Here is a 15,779-nt window from a genome sequence, read left to right on the forward strand (position 1 = left end):
TCGGATGCGGCAGCCACCGAGTTTCCCACGTTTGGTTGTAATACCTTCTTCATACTTTTCAAAAATAACTTCAAAAGTAGTCTTGTCACTAAATGAATCAAGTGCAGTTCATTTTTTTGTTCCCCTCCCCCCCCCGCAAACGGATCCTCTGTAGGGTGTGATTGTTAAGATCCTGGCTTACATAGGACTGAATTTGGAATATTTTTCTGCGTTTAACCTGACTAACATGGTGCAGCCTCTGGCTTTCTTTGTTCCCCTGTTTTCCTTCGGCCATGCGACGTGCAGCCGTTGCATTTAAAGGCCAGCTTTGTGAATCTTGCAGGTGCACATCTGGAATTCATACTGGACTAATTGCACTTGTTGCTTTCACTTCCCTCCTTTGTATTACTTGAGTCCAAGACACAAAGGAAATTGCGTTTTTTTTTATCTATCTCATCTGTGGTGGTGACTTCTGAAATAATAATAATAATAATAATAATAATAATAATAATAATAATAATAATAATTTTATTTCTATACCGCCCTTCTCCAGAAGGACTCAGGGCGGTGTACAGCCAATTTAAAAACACAAGACACAACAATGATTAAAAATTAAAATAATTAAATAGATTTGGCCGATTTAAAACCCCAAAAATTTAAAATACCCCAATTTAAAATTATTATGTTGAAATACTTTTGAAATGTTGTTTTCGTGGGACGCTTGTCGGTCACTCCTGCAAAGCATTTACGAAGTTTTCTCTTCTACGATCCTGACAAGCGTGCCTTTAAAAAAAATAATAATAATTGCAATAATTGCAATGCAAAGGTCTACTTTTCCTCATTACTGAGGTAGATTTTTGGGATAGGAGTTTCCTTGTGCATCATTCTCCTGTATCACCGCCGTCTCCAATTCTTTGGACTGCCAGCTTTTTTCTTGCTTTCCTGCAAAAACATTTTGAGATGTGAACGCTTTTGCTTCTCTGCTTATTGCGTTGTTTTTTTTTAAAAAAAGGTTTACGCTACTAATTCTTTAGGCAGGTTAGAAATCTTGTTGCTCTGACTGTGGAGCCCTACAACCCCTCTGAATCATGTGGGGGTTGCGAGTTTGGACAGCTGAAACACTTCATTCGAGCATCGTCTTTCGCTTTCGTTGCGTTATGTGCAACCACAGCGAAGAGGCCATCCGAGGAGAAGGTTATACACTGCAGCAAAATGTCGTAGGACACACAGTGCGTCCTTCATCCAGCATGGCTCACTCTGTTCCTTCTTCCTCAACTTTGAGCCCGGATTCCCAATCTGAGGATTTTTCAACAATGATGCCGCAGAGATATTTATAACATAGACTTGCAGACTTTGGAAATGAGATACAGTTGTTGGGAAAAACTTTGGGAAAAGTTCAGAGAAGAGCAACTAAGATGATCAAAGGCCTGGAGACTAAAACATCTGACCAATGGCTGCAGGATTTGGGTTTGGCTAGTCCAGGGGTCAGCAACCTGCAGCTCCGGAGCCGCATGTGGCTCTTTGGAGCCTCTGCTGTGGCTTCCTGTCAGGTGATCCCACCACTGGCTGGCCCTTCCCTCCCAGTCACTCCTCACCTGGCCTGAGAAGGTAATGGCAGGGGATGGAGAAGCGGCCAGGGCAGAGACATAGAGATACAGAAAGAGGGGGAGAGAGAGAGAGACATAGAGAGATACAGAGAGAGGGGGAGAGAGAGAGACGTAGAGAGATACAGAGAGAGGGGGAGAGAGAGAGAGAGAGACGTAGAGAGATACAGAGAGAGGGGGAGAGAGAGAGAGACGTAGAGATATACAGAGAGAGGGAGAGAGAGAGAGAGATACAGAGAGAGGGGGAGAGAGAGAGACATAGAGAGATACAGAGAGAGGGGGAGAGAGAGAGAGACATAGAGATATACAGAGAGAGGGAGAGAGAGAGAGAGATACAGAGAGAGGGGGAGAGAGAGACGTAGAGAGATACAGAGAGAGGGGAGAGAGAGAGACGTAGAGAGATACAGAGAGAGGGGGAGAGAGAGACGTAGAGAGATACAGAGAGAGGGGGAGAGAGAGAGAGACGTAGAGAGATACAGAGAGAGGGGGAGAGAGAGAGACGTAGAGAGATACAGAGAGAGGGGGAGAGAGAGAGAGACGTAGAGATATACAGAGAGAGGGGGAGAGAGAGAGATACAGAGAGAGGGGGAGAGAGAGAGAGACGTAGAGAGATACAGAGAGGGGGAGAGAGAGACGTAGAGAGATACAGAGAGAGGGGGAGAGAGAGAGAGACGTAGAGAGATACAGAGAGAGGGGGAGAGAGAGAGACGTAGAGAGATACAGAGAGAGGGGGAGAGGGAGAGAGACGTAGAGATATACAGAGAGAGGGAGAGAGACGTAGAGATATACAGAGAGAGGGAGAGAGAGAGAGAGATACAGAGAGAGGGGGAGAGAGAGAGACGTAGAGAGATACAGAGAGAGGGGGAGAGAGACGTAGAGAGATACAGAGAGAGGGGGAGAGAGAGAGACGTAGAGAGATACAGAGAGAGGGGGAGAGAGAGAGAGACGTAGAGAGATACAGAGAGAGGGGGAGAGAGAGAGACGTAGAGAGATACAGAGAGAGGGGGAGAGAGAGAGAGACGTAGAGAGATACAGAGAGAGGGGGAGAGAGAGAGAGATACAGAGAGAGGGGGAGAGAGAGAGACGTAGAGAGATACAGAGAGAGGGGGAGAGAGACGTAGAGAGATACAGAGAGAGGGGGAGAGAGAGAGAGACGTAGAGAGATACAGAGAGAGGGGGAGAGAGAGAGAGACGTAGAGAGATACAGAGAGAGGGGGAGAGAGAGAGAGACGTAGAGAGATACAGAGAGAGGGGGAGAGAGACGTAGAGAGATACAGAGAGAGGGGGAGAGAGAGAGAGACGTAGAGAGATACAGAGAGAGGGGGAGAGAGAGGGGGAGGGAGGGAGTGGGAGAGAGAGAGATGTCAAAAGGTTTTTGTGGTTCCCGGTGTTTTTTAACAACTGGTTCTCTGCCCTAATGACTGTCTGGGTAGGCGTGGCTAGTGGGGGTCATGTGACTGTTGGAAGTGAGTGACATCGAGCTGGCCACGCCCACCTAGGTTTTGTGGCTCCCGGTGTTTTCTTTTCTGTGGGAAACGGCTCTCAAATGGCTCTTTGAGTGTTTAAATAAATAAAACTTGATTCAGAAAAAAAAAAAAGGAAAAAAGGAAAGGAATCCTGTTGAACAATTCTGCCCGTGTGTCTCTTCCTTCCTGGGGTGAAAATATGGTGCTTTTGACACACAGCTCAGGGGCTGCTGACATTTGAGCAACACAAGGATTGTGTGAGCAGAAAAACCTGATACCCACGAGGTTTTTTTTTTTTTTGGAGAAAGTAGGCAAGCGTGGCTATCTAATGAAGGCCATAAATCAGCCCCGGCTTTTTTGGAGAAAGAATCTGGCTGGCACACAAGATGCCATACGGTCGGAGGAGTGTCTTATTTTTCCACGAGAAACCTAGGAAACAGCAGGTTATATATAGGCCTCGAGCCAGATTGTGGTAGGCGTCCTTCAAAGACGAGAACAAGAGCACCAGATCAAAAAGATATGGAGAAATCCGTGCTTCTCAACTGTTGTGGTGGAGACGCTGAAGAAGGTTCCATGGATGCCCTCACAAAGTTGCCACCCATTTCTCGGAGAGCGACTGGTGGGGTTTGTACCATCCTGGAACCTCATCAACCTTTTGGTCACCGTGATATAAAGAGATGTTGAGACTCTAGAAAAAGTGCAGAGAAAAGCAACTAAGATGATTAGGGGACTGGAGGCTAAAGCATACGAAGAACAGTTGCTGGAATTGGGTTGTTATTGTTGCAAAGCTAGTTCTGGGTGAATTTCTTTTCATGAAAATGGCAGATAGTGTGTGGGGGGGTTATTTTTGGAGAGGAGGAGATCAACCGAGTCCAGCAACAAATTTGGTGGTACCGAGCTGGTTCTCCTTGGCTCTCCTTCATCCATGTTTCTGGAGTTTCTGAGTTGCATTTAGTAGACTTATTTATTTATTTATTTATTTATTATTGAATTTCTATACCGCCCTACTCCCGAAGGACTCAGGGCGGTGCACAGCCATGAAATAAAACACATAGATATACAAAATTTAAAATCGAATAAAATGAATTAAATAAATTTGGCTGAATTAATACCCATAATTTAAAATACCCATATTTTAAAATCCATTAAAAATTTAGAATTTACACTTAAAAGGGAGAAGATTTAGGCGAGGCCAGCTTGATGAAATAAAAGCGTCTTCAACTCGCGACGGAAGGTGCGCAGATCCGGAATCCTCCGTATCTCTGGGAGGAGCTCATTCCAGATCGTCGGTAGACTTGATCAAGTCTACTTGTGGCTGTTGGACCATTGTTGTTGTTAGTTGTGAAGTCGCGTCCGACCCATCGCGACCCCATGGACAACATTCCTCCAGGCCTTCCTGTCCTCTACCATCCTCTGGAGTCCATTTAAGCTCACGCCGACTGCTTCAGTGACTCCATCCAGCCACCTCGTTCTCTGCCGTCCCCTCCTTCTTTTGCCCCCCATCGTTCCCAGCATTAGGCTCTTCTCCAGGGAGTCCTTCCTTCTCATTAGGTGGCCAAAGCATTTGAGTTTCCTCTTCAGGATCTGGCCTTCTAAAGAGCAGTCAGGGTTGATCTCCTCTAGGACTGACCTGTTGGATCGCCTTGCAGTCCAAGGGACTCACAGGAGTCTTCTTCTCCAGCACCATCGTTCAAAGGCCTCCATTCTTTGGCGCTCAGCCTTCCTCATGGTCCAACTTTCACAGTCAGACATTGCAACTGGGAAAACCATCACCTTGACTATACGCACTTTTGTTGGCAGGGTGATGTCTCTGCTTTGGATATGGAATTGAGTATGTTTAGTTTAATGAAAAGGACCGGGGAGGATGTGATAGCAATCTTCCAATATCTGAGGGGCTGCCCCAAAGAAGAGAAGGTCAACCTGTTCTCCAAAGCATCTGAAGGCAGGACAAGAAGCAATGGATGGAAACTAATCGAAGAGAGAAGCAACCTGGAATTAAGGAGAAACTTCCTAACAGTGAGAGCAATTAACCAGTGGAACAGCTTGCCACCAGAAGTTGTGGGTGCTCCATCACTGGAGCTTTGTAAGAAGAGATTTATCTGGAATGGTCTCCTGCTTGAGCAGGGGGTTGGACTAGAAGACCTCCAAGGTCCCTTCCAATCCTGTTAATCTGTTATTCCCCCAGGTTTGCCTGTGGGAGGATGGGTGACCCTATTTTCCAAAGCACCAGAAGGCAGGACAAGAAGCAATGGATGGAAACTAAATCGAGGAGAGAACCAACCTAGAATTAAGGAGAATTGCCCTGAATTTGCATTGCCCCGAATTTATTTATGAAATGCTAAATCTCCCCACCCTTGGCATCTGAATACAGGCATACATCTGCCCACACAGCCACAAACACTTGCAGGTTGCTAGTTCATCATCTTATTTTTCTTCGTTTGGGCTTTCTAAAAGAGAGCAAAAATTCTGAAATGCAAAATGACATGCCAGACGCATCCGGATGTCGGCTGACTTGTTTTGCCGTGATGGATGTTGCCGAACAAACCGGATTCACTTGATCCCAGCTTTTATTTTTTTATTGATCTGATTCATTTATGGATTTATAGCTTCCTGGCACGGGGATCACCATTGCTGTGGCTTGGGGCTATAAAACGCTGAACACTCACTGGTCAAAATAGCCGTAAATTATAAAATAGGGAAATAAAGAAGAGACAAGAGAGGAACTAAAAAATTTATGGGAAAACTGGGCATTATGGACGGACTCACCTTGTGCCTAAATGACACAGAGGAAGGTAGTCTTGGATTTACAACAGTTCATTTAATGACCATTTGAAGTTACAATGGCACGGATCTATATGTTGCTTAATCATCTTTTCCAACCAAGTATGTATTTTCTTCCAATATTTTCTTGCTTTCATACAAGTCCACCACATATGATGATAAGTACCTGGGGTCTGATTACATTAGGATCAAAATCTAATAAATAAGTAAATAAATAAATCTGGGTGTCCTTGCTTTGAATGGTCTGGAGAAGCTCAGAGCTAGCCCAGGATTTGAGGGCCATTTTATTCAAAACCGGCTTCTCACCCAGATCTTCTGGCTGCCTTCCTACATAGAAGACTCCTTGTCCAAGTTCCTTGCAGTTCTTTGATGTTTTGAAACGCTAATTGCAATGATGAATGCCCTTAGATGCTTGATGTTGGTTCCCTCCTCTTTGACTCTTTGCCAAGGAGGAGATAATCAGCCTTCTGAAGCCTCCTAAATGCCTATAAACTTGTAAAACTGTCCCCGGTCCAAGGACAGGAGGAAAGGAGACTTCTTGGAAATCTCACCAATCTGTCCACAATGCTCATTCTTCTGACTCTCGGATAATATGGGTTAGGGTCATTTCTGAAGCGGGAGGAAGGGGGTTTAGAATCTCAGAATAACAGAGTCGGAAGGGACCTGGGAGGTCTGCTACTCCAAGCAGAAGTGGCAGTGGTGGGTTTTAAAAATTTTTTTTACTACCAGTTCTGTGGGTGTGGCTTGGTGGGCGGGGCATGGCTTGGTGGGTGTGGCTTGGTGGGCATGGCAGGGGAAGGATACTATGGGGGGGGCAGAAAATAGTCCTACCGGGTACATTGTGCCATCGCGTGCCAAAAGTGAGGGTAGCATTGAGGGGACACGCGTGTGCGTGCCCACCCCCATAATTCAATGCGCCCCACCCCCACCCCCACACATGCATGTGCAACCCCCCGGACACCCCCCTGCTTTTGGCACGTGATGGCACGGTGTACCTGGTAAGACCATTTTCTGCCCCTCCCCCAGGCTCCAGAGGCTTTCTTGGAGCCTGGGGAGTGCAAAAACAGCCTTTCCCACCCCCCCAGAGGCCAGAAATGGCCTGTTTGCCGACTTCTGGTGGAACCGGAAGGCCTGTTTCTCACTCTCCCCAGGCTCCAGAGCCTTTCTGGGAGCCTGGGGAGGGCAAAAACGGCCTTCCCCACTCCCCAGAGGCCCTCTGGAGGCCGGAAATGGCCCATTTGCCAACTTCTGGTGGGCCAGGAAGGCCCGAAAATCAGATGGCAGAGCTGAGCTCGCATGCCCACTGATACGGCTCCGCGTGCCACCTGTGGCACATGTGCCATAGGTTCGCCATCACGGCCCTATCCGTTGGTGATTTCAGACGTGCCAACTCTGATGTGTTTGGTGTGTACAAAAATTCTTCTTCTAAGACCCAAAGGTGCTTTATTCAGGAGGCAACTGGACTTTCTTGTTCTTTCTTTTGAAGACGTTTCACTTCCCATCCAAGAAGCTTCTTCAGCTCTGGATGCACAGCTCAATTGTCTTATGGAGATTCTCTGTCATCCAGGTCGTGGTTGTCCCAAAGGTACTTTTTTTTTCAAAGTGGCAACTGGACTTCCTTGGTTTTTCTTCGAAGATGTTTGAAGATGACCTTTGACTGGATGGCGGAAGTCAAAGGTCATCTTCAAATGGAAGGATTTATACTCCTTGCAGACAGCTGGTCATTTGCATCCTTTTAGAGAGTCGTTGAGGCCGCTTGGAGGTCTGTCTGCATCCTCGGGGTTCACCTGAGTGGTGGAAATGGGTGTGGAGCCTTCTTGGCTACAGGATGTTTTCTGTCCTGGGTCCCTTCACTCTTGAAGTAAGGCACAGGCTGTTGGGGATGAGTCAAAAGTCCAGTTGCCTCCTGAAAAAGCACCTTTGGGACAACCATGGCCTGGATGTCTGAGCACCTCCATCGTCTTCTTCTGTGACAGGACATATTTAAATTCTCTCTGTTGCCCTCTGGCCCATATTTTTGAGTGAATCATCTCTCTGAATGCATGCCGGGCGTCCTGTTTAGCTGCACAAGGAATGCAATCTTGTTGCCTTATATAATTCAGTAGGTGTTGTTTAGGGACGCCCAGGCCTGGGTTCACAGAATCTGGTCTTCACAGTTCAAAGAGTTTCTCGCCCAAGCAGGCCTGTGCGTGTTTACTTCAAGGCAAGCCGGGTGCATTCCATGAAAATACCACGGCTAGCCAAGGAAACACACCAACGGGGCCCTCAAACAAAGCAATCCGGAGCCCTAACTCAAGACACAAATGGCCAGCTTTCAACAATCAAAGCTAGGACCCATTATGCTAAAAAAAACAACCCTCAACTCTATAGAGATGTCTATAGTGCTGAGAAAATATATTGCGAAGGTTTGAGAGCGCTTGGAGAAAGCCGACCTTCTCCAACGTGGCCTCTTCCAGTTGTGTTGAGACGAGAGTTTTCAGAACTCCAGATGAGATGCCATTGTGAAGAGTATTGTAGCCAATTTCCTTCTTCTGCGTGTCCCTCTAAGGCAGTGGGGAAAACCTCCATGGATTGCCATCGGTTCGCTGCCCGCAAATGCGCGGTGCGCGACATGCACAGTGCACACCAAATGCACACTGCATGCGTGCGCATCAAACGTGTGCTTCACACAGAAAAAGCAGGCTTAACAAGGTAAGTAGAACAGCAAAGTGGGAAGATCACCTGTCTAGATTTGCTAGGAAGCAGGATTTCCTGCTTTCTAGCGAATATAAATCATGCGGCACAGCTGATTGTCGGACATACCGGTTCGGATGAATCGGTAGGGTTTTTTTTTTACTATCAGTTCACCTGAACTGGTAGCTTTTTTAAACTACCAGTTCGCCCGAACCGGCTTTTATCACTACCGGTTTGCCCGAACCGGTGCGAACCGGTACCATTTCACCCCTGCTCTAAGGTGAAGAAGAAATGCTTCCTCTGAGAATGTTGGACCTGTGAGCTGTTGCTATGAAGACCATCTTCGCATTACAAAGAAAGGATTGAGAGGTTTTGATCCATCCTGCAGGTGGTTGGATCCTGAAGAAGTCTACACCGAACATTCTCCAAAGCACCTGAATGGAGAAGAAGAAGAAATGGATAGAAACTAATCAATGAGAGAAGAACTTAGAATGAAGGAGAAATATCTTTAATTGTGAGAACAATTAACCAGTGGAACAACTTGCTTCCAGAAGTTGTGGGTGCTCCATCACTGGAGATTTTGAAGAAGAGATTGGACAACCATTTGTCTGGAATGGTATAGGATCTCCTGCTTGAGCAAGGGGTTGGACTAGAAGACCTCCAAGATCCCTTCTGATTCTGTTATTCTGTTATCCTCCCAGATTTGCCTGTGGGAGGATGGGAGAACCTATTCTCCAAAGCACCAGAAGGCAGGACGGATGGAAACGAATCAACCAGAGAACCAACCTAGAACTAAGGAAAACTGCTCTGAATTTGCATTGGTTGGACTAGAAGACCTTCTAAGTCCCTTCCAATTCTGCTCTTCTGTTCCTCTCTTATTCTGAATATACAACGGCCACTTTGTTTCAGGATGTTCTCCAGATGTTCTCCAAACTCCAGAGAAGTTTGGAGTTTGTCAACATTTCCCAACGAAGGGCAAGGTTTGTGAGGGATTTTTGCCCCTTTCATGGAACCAGCTGACCGCTTCTTCTAACACCAGACAGAATGTTAAAGATCTATCTCATCCTGGACACCTTTTTTTTTTTTTGAACTATTACCATCTGGCAGACGGTACAGGATAATAAAAACAAGGACAAATAGTGCTGAAAAACAGCTTCTATCCCAGGGCAGTAACCATATTGAATTCTACCGTATAGTGCAATATCGGGTTTTCAATTTCAATTATAGAGAATGCGAAGGATGTATGTTTGTGTTTTTATTTTTTATACTTATAATGTACACTGAAGACGGCATTTAATTTCGTTGTACCATGTGCAATGACAATAAACTAAACTAAACTAAGAGGGGACACGGTGGCTCAGTGGCTAAGACGTTGAGTTTGTCAATCGAAAGGTCGGCAGTTCAGCGGTTCGAATTCCTAGCGCCGCATAACGGGGTGAGCTCCCATGACTTGTCCCAGCTTCTACCAACCTAGCAGTTCGAAAACTCGTAAACAAATGCAAGTAGAAAAACAAGGACCACCTTTGGTGGGAAGGGAACAGCATTCTGTGCGCCTTTGGTGTTGAATCATGCCAGCCACACGACCACGGAGACGTCTTCGGACAGCGCTGGCTCTTCGGCTTTGAAACGGAGATGAGCACCATCCCCTAGAGTCGGGAACGACTAGCAAGTATGTGCGAGGGGAACCTTTACCTTAAACTAAACTAAACTAAACTACTAAGCTAAATGTACGTCCAGCGAAGTCTTCCAGAAGGTCCCGAGTGGAAAAGAACACAGCCTTGAAATAATCAAGGCTGCACTTGCTAAGCTCCAAACACATTCGTGACGTCAACAAGCTTTGCACCCGCTGTTGTTTGCAGACCGTTCCTGGTGACGTCGGTGGAAAGTCGTGCCAGCCATGACTTTGATCCGCTCTCTCCCTCCTCACCTGCTTAAGGTGGAGAACGCCACTGTTTCTGTTTGGTACCCACGTGCATGAATCAGCACAGCTTTTCCTGACCCTCGAGGGAGGAAAATGTCTCTAGGGGATGCTTGTGTAACAGGTCAGCCCTCTACGGTGCGTACATGCTGTGACCTGCCTGCTTGAAATACATGTTTGCTTATCAGGTTGTTCCATACAATAAGTTCCTCTTCTTTCTTTTGTTTTATTAATTTTTTTTTTTACAAACATATCTTTACTTTTACTTTATGGATTAGCCATATCAAAGTGCAAAGTTTATTTATTGGGCCATATCAAAGTGCAGACTTCCAGACGCAAATTATTACTAAAATCTGATTAAAAAAAAAAACAATTTAAAACGGGAATTGGGATAAAATACGATTTACAATGAAACTGGAATAAAATATGATTTGAAATGAAATTTAAGTTTAAAATGATAAGCTTCGATTTGCCTACAGGCAGTGGTGGGATTCAACTGGTTCGCACCAGTTCGGGAGAACCGGTTGTTAACTTTCTGAGCAGTTTGGCAAACTGGTTGTTGGAAGAAATCATTAGGGCAGAGAACCGGTTGTTAAATTACTTGAATCCCACCACTGCCTACAGGCCATCTCAAAGCACAAGGTGCAAACACGTATCGCCCATAAAATCTTACACAAACAATTCAAAACAAGAGTAGGGCAGGTGAAATGCTCCCGGTTCGGACCGGATCAGGCGATCCGGTAGCGATTGTGGCAGGTGGTTCGGAGAACCGGTAGTGATGGAGGTGCAAGGCTCTGTCCACCCATTCACCCGGGTGTCGTTACTTCCTGGTTTTAACCAGGAAGTAATGTGTTTTTTACCCTCTGTGCATGCGCAGAAGATTTTGTGTGTGACATTCACGCGCGGGGCGTGTGCACTTCCGAACCGGTAAGGAAGGTGAGTAGATTTCACCCCTGGAGTAGGGTAAAATAGAGAAGCTACAATATGATTTAATAAATAAATATATAAAATAGAATAAAATGGCATCAAATTATATTTCGGTGGTCGCCCTTACAATCTACCCCAATCAGTCCCACGTATGCAGATCTCAACCGAATCATTTTGTTTAAGTACTGTGCTGTGTTAAATGTTATTTTCGGGTTCTGGTCACACATAAAGTAAGTTGTTTTGATGTGGGAATCCCAATGGGTCATTCGTTTGGTATATGGACCAAGGTACCTAAAGGGGACGCGGTGACTCAGTGGCTAAGATGCTGAGCTTGTCGATCGAAAGGTCGGCAGTTCGGCGGTTCGAATCCCTGGTGTCGCGTAATGGGGGTGAGCTCCCGTGACTTGTCCCAGCTTCTGCCAACCTAGCAGTTCGAAAGCAGGTAAAAAATGCAAGTAGAAAAATAGGGATCACCTTTGGTGGGAAGGGAACAGCGTTCCGTGCGCCTTTGGCGTTGAGTCATGCCAGTCCACACGACCACGGAGACGTCTTCGGACAGCGCTGGCTCTTCGGCTTTGAAACGGAGATGAGCACCGCCCCCTAGAGTTGGGAACGACTAGCACATATGTGCGAGGGGAACCTTTACCTTTACCTGTCTCTCACCCCCTTATACAAGCAATAGTCAAATAGGATGTGAGCCAGGTCTTCTACCCCGCCCCTCCGCAAATGCAGAAACATACAAACATATCATTGTGCGAACAGTGTGGTGCCAAAGTGCCTTACATTTTAGTACAAATAAAACATAATTCTTCATATTTAATACAATTGACAATCTTATACAGTTGTATAGCACACATATTTTGTTGAATTATCATCTTTCGTTCTTTGATTATTTGACATTTCAGTATGTTATTTTTATACCAATCTACAAATTCTAAATGTCACTCCTCTTATTACAAATAAAATACGAATAATCATATTTGTTGTGTTTAACAAACTTACATAGTTCTAATAGTAACACACAGATTTATATTAAATTATAATCTTCCATTGTTCATCCCCTTTTTAATTTTTAGTTATGCCACTGTTATGTTTGAAAAAAAAATCCCCTTTCTAATCAAATAAAATAATATTCGTCATATTTACGTTTGACGAGTTATATTATAATAATAATAATAATACACATGTCTTTGTTAAATTATAACCTTTCATTATTATCTTGTTCAATATTTCCATATGTTGTTTTTATGTCAGTCAAATTCCACACATCGTTCTTTTTACTACAAATAGAATGTTAGTAATCGTATTTGTTATATTTAACAAACTTACATCGTTCTACTTGGGTGGGCTTCAAAATTTTTTAGCAAGGGATTCTCTGCCTGTTGCCTGGTGGGCATGGCCATGGTGGGCGTGGCCTAGTCGGCCTCCTGCACCATGGTGGGGGGGGGCTTTTTGCCCTCCCCGGGCTCCAGAGGCTTTTCTTGAGCCTTTGGGTGGGCGAAAATGGCCTCCGCAAGCTCCAGAGGCCCTCTGGAGGCTGGAAACGGGCCCGTTTCCAGCCTTCCCAAACTTACGGTAGGCTCGTTTTTCGCCCTCCCTGAGCCTCTGCAGGTGCCCTGTACTTACCTGCATTCAAAACAGGCCATGTGGGGACTCCTGGGAGGGGACGGGAGGGGTGGGTGGGGCCAGCCAGGAGTGGGATTTTGGGGTTCTCCGAACTGCACAGAATCTTTACTAGAGGTTCTCCCGAACCCTGCGAATCCTTTGCAGCTCCCCCCTGGTTCTACTAATAATACACATATTTATGTTAAGTTATAATCTTCGATTGTTGAATTATTCAATATTTCAATATGTAAGTTCCCCTTGTTTCGTCGAGGACCTTTTGAGGGAAATTCCAGTTGCAAACAAGAAGAATCTTTTCTTGGCTGATTTAATAGTCGGCAGAAAAAAGAGAATCTTGGAGCACTCGTGTTAGACCAGGCTAAGGCATCTACTCTGCGTTTTTATTCGCCGTTAAAATAGATATCTCTCGGGAGACACACCAACAAGACAGAAGCGCAACGGATTTCTCCGTTCCCCAGCAACCTGCTCGGCTTCCAAGAACTTGCTTGTTTACTCATTGACTGATGTGATGGATGTGGCTCCTCAGCTCGGGAACAAGAGATTCTGGCCAGCTAATATTAACATTAGAAACCTCAAAACAGGATAAAACAAAGACGCGCCACGATGTAGAACACAACGCAAACACTTCCAATCTGTAAAACCATTACAAAATGGATCTCTGGCCTGATGGAGATAACGCAGGTTTCTAGACCTCATGAAAATAGGTCGCGGTGATTTTGAACGTTGGCGTCAGGGATATGCTGTTCCTAAGGGAAATAAAAGAAGTTGAGACTCTAGAAAGAGTGCAGAGAAGAGCAAACAAGATGATTAGGGGGCTGGAGGGTGAAATATATGATGAACAGATTGCATGGCTAGTCTTGCGAAGAGAAGGACCAGGGGAGACAGGGTAGCAGTCTTCCAATGTTTGAGGGGTTGCCACAGAGAGGAGGAAGGGGGTCAAGCTATTTTCCAAAGCACCCAAAGGCCAGACAAGGAATAATGGATGGAAACTGAACAAGGAGAGATTCAACCTGGAAATAAAGAGAATTTTTTCTGACAGTGAGAACAATCAACAATCAACCCATGGAATAGAAGTTGCCTTCAGAAGTTGAAGCTTTCAAGAAGAGACTGGACTGCCATCTGTCAGAAATGGTGTAGGGTGTCCTGCTTGGGTGTGGGGTTGGACTAGATGACCTACAAGGTCCCTTCCAACTCTGTAAAGCTTCTGATAGAGAAGATCCCAAACTATAGTTGATAACTATAGATATTCCTGCCAAAAAAAATTAACTAATTTTAAAGCTGGTGGAGTTGGCCTATTTCCATCGTACTGCCAACATTTTCTTGAACTCCTTGGAAGCTTGTCTATCATAGTTTCAAAGTATTCCAGAATGTAGTTCCTTCTGCAGATGCAAAGGAAGAAATGTAAGTAGACCAGAGTTTGAAGAAGGTTAGAGCTTTTTCTGCTTTCAAGGAGAGCGGGATTCAAAGCGATTTCTCCTACCAGAAGGAGAATGGTTTAAAAAAAAATCCGCAAAATATTTTTCCCCAATACAGTTTTGATACCACCAGGTTGCCAAGCATCCTCTCGCATGTGCCGTTGATGTTTTAGAAGACAATCCGTTGGATGTTGGTGATGAAAGAATAACAGAAGAGTTGGAAGGGACTTTGGAGGTCTTCTATTCCAACCCCCTGCTCAAGCAGGATATACCACTTCTGTCCAAACTCTTCTTAAAAACTTGCAGTGTTGGAGCATTCACAACTTCTGAAGGTAAGTTGTTCCACTGGTTAATTGTCCTCACTGCCAGGAAGTTTCTCCTTAGTTCTAAGTTGCTTCTCTCCTTGATTAGTTTCCACCCATTGCTTCTTGTCCTGCCTTCAGGTGCTTTGGAGAATGGGTTGACCTCCTCTTCTTTGTGGCAGCCCCTGAGATATTGGAAGACTGGTATCATAGGATAGTTTTCTACTTACCCGTTGGCAAAGCAATCCTTCCTCTCCAGGAATCCCCAGTGGACCAAGGTCGCCCTAGAAAAAGAGAAGAGCTTTTTGAAGTTAGCTTTCGAGATGTGTTAAGAAGAGGGAGGAACATTTATGAAGACCTGTTGTGGCCCACCAGTAGCTAGTAGAGCTGGTAGCAGATTTGGACAGTGAGAAGGTTGGGGAGGAATATGGGCCAGTCCTGGAGTCTGGGGAAGGCTCGGACAAGCCCCCTCCCTCCCGCTATGAATGCTCAGTTTGGAATAGGATCTGGGAAAGGAAGTTTCCATACAGCAGTTGATTGGGAAGGAGCATCTCAATCGAAGCGAAATTTCAGAAGGTTCTTCCTCATTTGATAGCTCCTGCAAAATTCTTACATGGGGAAGGCTGTTGCGATTCGGAAAATTCCTGCTCAGGGATTCTTGTCTCTCTCCTTCACCTTTCGTTTGAAGTGTTATTAAAAATAGGTTTGCCCTCTTGGGTTGTTCAGAAAGAGAGGCAGAGAGATGCTATCTGTCAACTATTCAGTTGCGTAAGTGCCAGGCAACAAAAAATGTCTCTTGAGCAGCAAACACATTCCAGAAGGCGATGGTACATGCTAAGTGTGCGCTCAACAATTTTATGCGAGGCTTCTGACTCGCTGCCCAATGAATCACAGCGCCTTGTAAAAACCTAAGGTTTATATACAGGGGGGATGCGGTGGCTCAGTGGCTAAGACGCTGAGCTTGTCAATCGAAAGATCGGCAGTTCAGCGGTTCGAATCCCTAGCGCCGTGTAACGGGGTGAGCTCCCGTGACTTGTTCCAGCTTCTGCCAACCTAGCAGTTCGAAAGCACGTTAAAAAAAAGTGCTCATC

General features: G+C 45.4%; 1 protein-coding gene and 1 long non-coding RNA gene across 2 annotated transcripts in view; one reads left to right on the forward strand and one right to left on the reverse strand.

The window, feature by feature from the left end:
- The window catches only part of MEGF9 (multiple EGF like domains 9), a 62,771-nt gene that overhangs the window by 10,836 nt on the left and 36,156 nt on the right, over window positions 1-15,779 (forward strand). The window lies entirely within an intron of this gene.
- The window catches only part of LOC132712644 (uncharacterized), a 30,070-nt gene continuing 24,885 nt past the window's right edge, over window positions 10,595-15,779 (reverse strand). Inside the window, exons 2-3 of the long non-coding RNA XR_009623304.2 lie at window positions 14,919-14,972; window positions 10,595-13,717 (exon numbers count right to left, since the gene is read on the reverse strand). This is a non-coding gene — a long non-coding RNA (uncharacterized LOC132712644). The remainder of the gene's footprint in view (window positions 13,718-14,918; window positions 14,973-15,779) is intronic.

This window comes from Pantherophis guttatus, chromosome 16, assembly GCF_059756535.1.
Source record: "Pantherophis guttatus breed Tessera chromosome 16, ASM5975653v1, whole genome shotgun sequence".
Taxonomy (NCBI): domain Eukaryota; kingdom Metazoa; phylum Chordata; class Lepidosauria; order Squamata; family Colubridae; genus Pantherophis; species Pantherophis guttatus.